A 5,508-nucleotide genomic window follows, 5' to 3' on the forward strand; every position below is an offset into this window, starting at 1 on the left:
TGAAAGATTTTGATGGAATTTGGTATTCTCATTGTAATAGTTGGAATAAGGGGTGCCACTCTTGTATGCTTAGAAAGCATTCACTTGTTCATTTGTTTCCCTACATTCACTTTGGTCATTTCCCAAAGTTCCACAACTCTCGCATACTCCACTTGGAATTTAGGATTATGCCACCATAGCATTAACATGATGTTTTGGTGATTTAGAAGCTTCATCAAGCTTAGCCATGGCCTTCTCAAACTTCAAATTGATGGTGTCAATATGAGCACTTAATTTAGCACCCAATTGAGTGATGTAATCTACCTCATGCTTTCCTCATCTTGTAGCCTTTCGAGGCTTACTATATTGGGAATTATGAACCGCCATCTCTTCGATTTTGGCCCATATTTAATTGTCATCAACTTCGGTAAACATCCCATTGGATCTAATATTGAGGATATTGCGGGAATCTTCAAATAGACAGTTCCAAAATTGTTTCACAAGGAACCACTCACTAAGCCCATGGTGTGGACAAGAACGACAAGTGTCCTTAAATCCCTCTCATGCCTCATACAATGATTCTTCATCTCTTTGCTTGAACCCGGATATTTGGGCTCTCAACATATTGGTCTTCTCCGGAGGATAAAATTTCTTGTAGAAAGCAAGTGCTAACTTCTTCCATGAATCAATACCAAGGGTAGCCTTGTCTACGCTCTTCAACCATTGCTTTGCGGTACCGATCAAAGAAAAAGGAAATAATACCCATCGGATTTGTTCTTGAGTAACTCCGATTTGAGAAATCGCATCACAATAGTCACAAAAAGTCTCCATATGTGAATGAGGGTCTTCACTAGGCATCCCTCCAAATTGACTTCTCTCAACTAATTGTATGAATGCGGATTTGGCAATGAAATTACCGGTTAAATGTGGTGGTGTAGGAGTACCATTTGGTAGGTTCTCCTCGGTTGGTACGGAATGTGATGAAAATTTAGGCATTGTGGGTTGATTTTGTGGTGGGTTTTGTATTGGGTTGTCCTCTCCTTCTCTTGCAAAAGGGTTGGTGAACTCAATGTTATTGGGTTGAATGTCCACAATCTCTCTAATATCTAGAACTCTTGAAGTACCTCTAGCAACTCTTCTATTATTGGTTAAGGTCCTTTCAATCTCGAAATCAATAGGTAATAGATTACCTTGTGATCTTCTAGTCATGAAAAATATCAAACAACTCGAAAACAATTAGAACAACCTTGAGGAGATTGACTTCCCCAAGGTGAAGAAAGACATAACTAAAAATAATTAATGAAAATCAAATCAATTTAACACCGTCCCCGGCAACGGCGCCATTTTTTGTGTGGGTTTAAAACTCGTCGTCAAAAGTTACCAACCAAAACAATATTTATAAATTCACAAACTACTCTTAGTAAAGAGGTATGTAAATGTTGGATCCCAAGGGACGGGTATTGATGTAGGATTCTCAATTGGAAATAGCTATGTCTTAGGGTGTCACAATTTCGGTTGAGGTGATATGTAATCTAAACTAATCAACAAAATGAAAGTAAAGTATTGAAAGCAAAGCAAGGCGATTAAAAGGAGTTGTAAACAATTGATTAAAGGCACTAGGGTGTTATGGGTTCATAGGTGATTCATAGGAGTTCATCATACAAACATGTTCTCAACTAGATGCAAGCACTTATTGTTGTGATGGGATCGAGTTATTGTATATTTTACAATCCCTAAGAAGGTTCGGGTCCCAGAGCAGAATCGATTAGATTGTACAACACCTACAAGTCAACTTAATCCTTCCTATTCAACTCTATGCATGGTCTAATGAGGCTCGAGTTGGTTTATAAGCTTACAAGCCTCATTGAAGAGATAGGTGATGGATCAAAAAATGCAAGGATTCATAGGCTCGCATTTCATCAAACATAACATGTGCATAAGTTGAAATCACAACAAGCAAGCAAATTAATTATGAAAACATATTAAATTAAGCATAGATCAATCCCCATGTCGGTTTCCCCTAGTTCCCCATTAACCCTAGCTAAGGAAACTACTCACTCATGATCAAGTTTAGCATGCTAATAAGGTTGTCAATCATACCAACAAAGCAAAACATGATGAATAAATGAATGTGATTAACAATAATTAAACAAGATTAAGAGAGAATTATACCTATGAAGATGATTCCAAATAATAAAGCAAAGAATAATAGAAGTACTTGATGATTGATGGAAGGTTGTCAATCCTCCAAATAAACCCAAATAATCTTCTAATTACCAAAAATAAAGGAAGAACAATAGAGAAATTAAGATGTGATTAATATTGAGAAATGTATTACAACTAAATTAAGACTAATTTGAGAGTATTAAGATGAGATTAAGAGAGGATTATAACTTGATTAAGAGATCATAATAGTTGTTGCTAATCTAGGTAGTACAAAGGGGTATTTATACTAAAGATTAGGTACAAGGATTAGGGTTACTAAGGGCTTAAATGACTATTAAGACCCTAAGAAAAGTTGAGGAAATGCTACTCCTGAGGGCAATGAGCGGATCCTCCTTGCTAGTCCTGCCACGATCCGCTCGTCCCGTGGTATGGCACGGGCTGTTCTGCCTTGTGATCCGTTCGGATCCTGTGGGAGACGCTCGGGTTCTGGCACTTCAAGCCGCTCGTCCTGGGAACAAGCCGCTCGGATCCTGGTGTTCTGAGATGCTCAGATCGTGCGTGATCCGCTCGGTTTCCTAGACAGAGTGCTTCTCTTCTTTAGCTCCCCAACAATCCGCAAGGATCGTGTTGGGGATGCAAGGATCCTTTCATCATTGCCTATTTCACTTTAATATCTACTTAGGCCTCTAGTGTTGGTCCTCCCTTTGATGATTGGTCATTAGATGGGATCCATTTAGCTCCATTTCGCCTCATAAATGCAAGGTTAGCAATCCTTTCCTACCAAGGAGACAAAACCTCAAAGAATATGCAAAATGGGAAACTAAAGATAGTAAATGACCCAAATATGTGCTATAAAGCATAGGAATGAAGTTAATTCGGGGACTAAATTTGCTCAAATATGAGTGTAGATACATCATTTCTGCACCTCTCGCAAACCACCCGGTGATGATTGGGCCGCATGTTTGGTACGCGAAACGATTTGTGACAGTTCGTAAGTTTATCGTCAAGTGATTGCTCAAATATTAATGTCTACCTCTTAGTTTTCATCTACGTGCCGATACGGTCATTTTGACAGTAATTAGAGTACATTTGGCGTCCGGGCCTAAAATCGTCTTCATTTTCTGATAACCGTTAAATCCCGAGTCAGAATGTTCTGGAATGTTCCGGATATTTCTATTCCATATTTTATAAATATTTCACAATCTTTATCGTTTGGTAAACAATTTCCCGTAATATTCATACAAGAAATTAAGGAAAACCAAAATATTCCGTCCTACCATAACTTAAACACGGAAATCTTTCTTCCGCAGGAGGAAACCCCTTGGGAACAGACGCAGCAGGTGCTGCGCCTCTTCCAAGAGACGCAGTGACTGTTGCGCCTCTTCCCAGGTCCTTTTCTGCGTGTTTTTCGTATCTTTTATTATATCTTTCCGAGATTCACTTCCAAAGAGTCTCCGAAACCCTAATTCCTTCACGTGATTAGTATAAATAGGAGCCTTCGCTCCACATATTTCTCACGCGAGTGTCCGCCCTTCTCTTCTCCCTTTGCATTCTAGACCTTTGTTCTTACTTTTTTGGCATCTACGTGCTTGAACATTCGACCACGTAAGCTCGGATCCTTCCGAGTACCAGCCTCGTTTGCATGACCGACCAATTTGACCAACTCCACAATAATCAACTTAATTAATCTTAATCGTTTTTCTCTTACGAGGGCACTTTCATATTTGCATTATAGTTCGAGTCGAGCATCGCTAATCGATAACTTAGTTCTTCTCGTTTCGTCAAACATGTAAGTCTGAGGGTGTATAATCTCTTTTTTTATTATTGTTCTTTACTTTTTGTATCATTAATGTAAGGTTTATGTCGAAAATACCAATTAAAACCGATTTCTAAAACCGTGCTTTAAAACCTCTTTTTACGGATTTCCAGAAGACAAACCGTCGAGAAAGGACGCAACAACTGTTGCGCCTCCTCGAAGGAGCGCAGTTCCTGCTGCGCCTCTTCGTGAGGCTGCCGCAGTTCCTGCTTCCTTTCTTCTTCCTTTGTCGTGTGTAATTCGTTCGTCAAAATTTGTTTCGTTTGTTTCCTGTTAATTCTTTGACATAATAGCTTATCATCTCACATGTATATTATTTATCATCCATTCACATGTTTAATCCGTCATTAAATCCGACTTAAATCCCTAATAATCTCATATTTGCGGGTTTTCGTCATTAAACTCAATCCGGGTTGTAGGAATTCGATTTGTTCATATCGGGTTTCTGGAATTCGATCCTTGATATATTTTCCATCCGTTATTCATGATATTCGTCATTAATTCATCATTAATTCATCATGTTTAGTCTATTTTGTTCACCTATGTCACTAATCAATCTTTCTTCCATGTAAATAATTCGTTTGCATCCGTCTCATCCATGTTTATTGCTTTTATGACCATCATTCACATGTAAATAACCTGATAATCACTTCTATCCGAGTATATATTATAAATCAATCATTAAATTAACCCACGAACATTAAATATTTGCAGTTCCGGCTTCACAGCCAGAACTCACCCTTGGAATGACGCAAGAATCGCGCGCTCTTCCAAAGGGCGCGATCTCTTTGTGCTCCAGTTGATTTCGCCTCTCGAACTCCGTTGTTGCTTGACTTAGTTTAATTAGCTTATGTATTAATGGACTATTATCCGTATTGTCGCCTTAATTTATGTTCGTTAATTCTTTTTTCTTTCTTTTCCCAAATTATCCGTTTTAAAGGTATTTTTCGACATAAATCGCTAATCCCGATGTAATTATTGTAATTTCTTATTATTGTAATTTTATTCCTTGTATTTTGTATCCATTTGTATGTTTTCACATGAAATTGAGCATTAAATCCTACTTCGACCCAATTGATTTTTAAACTATGTGTCAACCGACTTAGTTAAATTCACATGCTAGGATTAAAACTTGGATGTTGCATTGCATGCATATAATCGACGATATATCAAGTATAGATGATGTCCCTAATCATTAGTAGAGGCCACTATCGAGGCGGGCGGGATTAGGTGTTCGATCAAAAGAGCTTCCTAATATGTACCCTCACCCTTTACTCCAGATCTCTGTGAACATCCGTGTTCATTGGCATCCACGAGAGTCATTCTAGACATAGAATGCTAAAGGTAACGATTGCTTAGTGTTCATGTCACTACTTTGTGTCTTGACATGACACGAGGTATTCGAACGGTTTCCAATTTTCCACAATAAATTGGTGGCGACTCCACAAATGCAAACGCTTGTTTCCCAAGCACCCCCGTGGCCCATGTCCACAGTTTGGCGACTCCGCTGGGGAAAATACACTTACGTGTAGCCAAGGGTGAAACTT

The 5,508-nt window shown here is 38.6% G+C and overlaps 1 pseudogene; it reads left to right on the plus strand.

Moving 5' to 3' along the window:
- Positions 1-496: 496 nt before the first annotated feature.
- Positions 497-595, plus strand: LOC141636755 (small nucleolar RNA R71; annotated as a pseudogene).
- The last annotated feature ends 4,913 nt before the right edge of the window (positions 596-5,508 follow it).

The sequence above is a fragment of the Silene latifolia genome, chromosome Y (genome assembly GCF_048544455.1).
Source record: "Silene latifolia isolate original U9 population chromosome Y, ASM4854445v1, whole genome shotgun sequence".
Lineage (NCBI taxonomy): Eukaryota > Viridiplantae > Streptophyta > Magnoliopsida > Caryophyllales > Caryophyllaceae > Silene > Silene latifolia.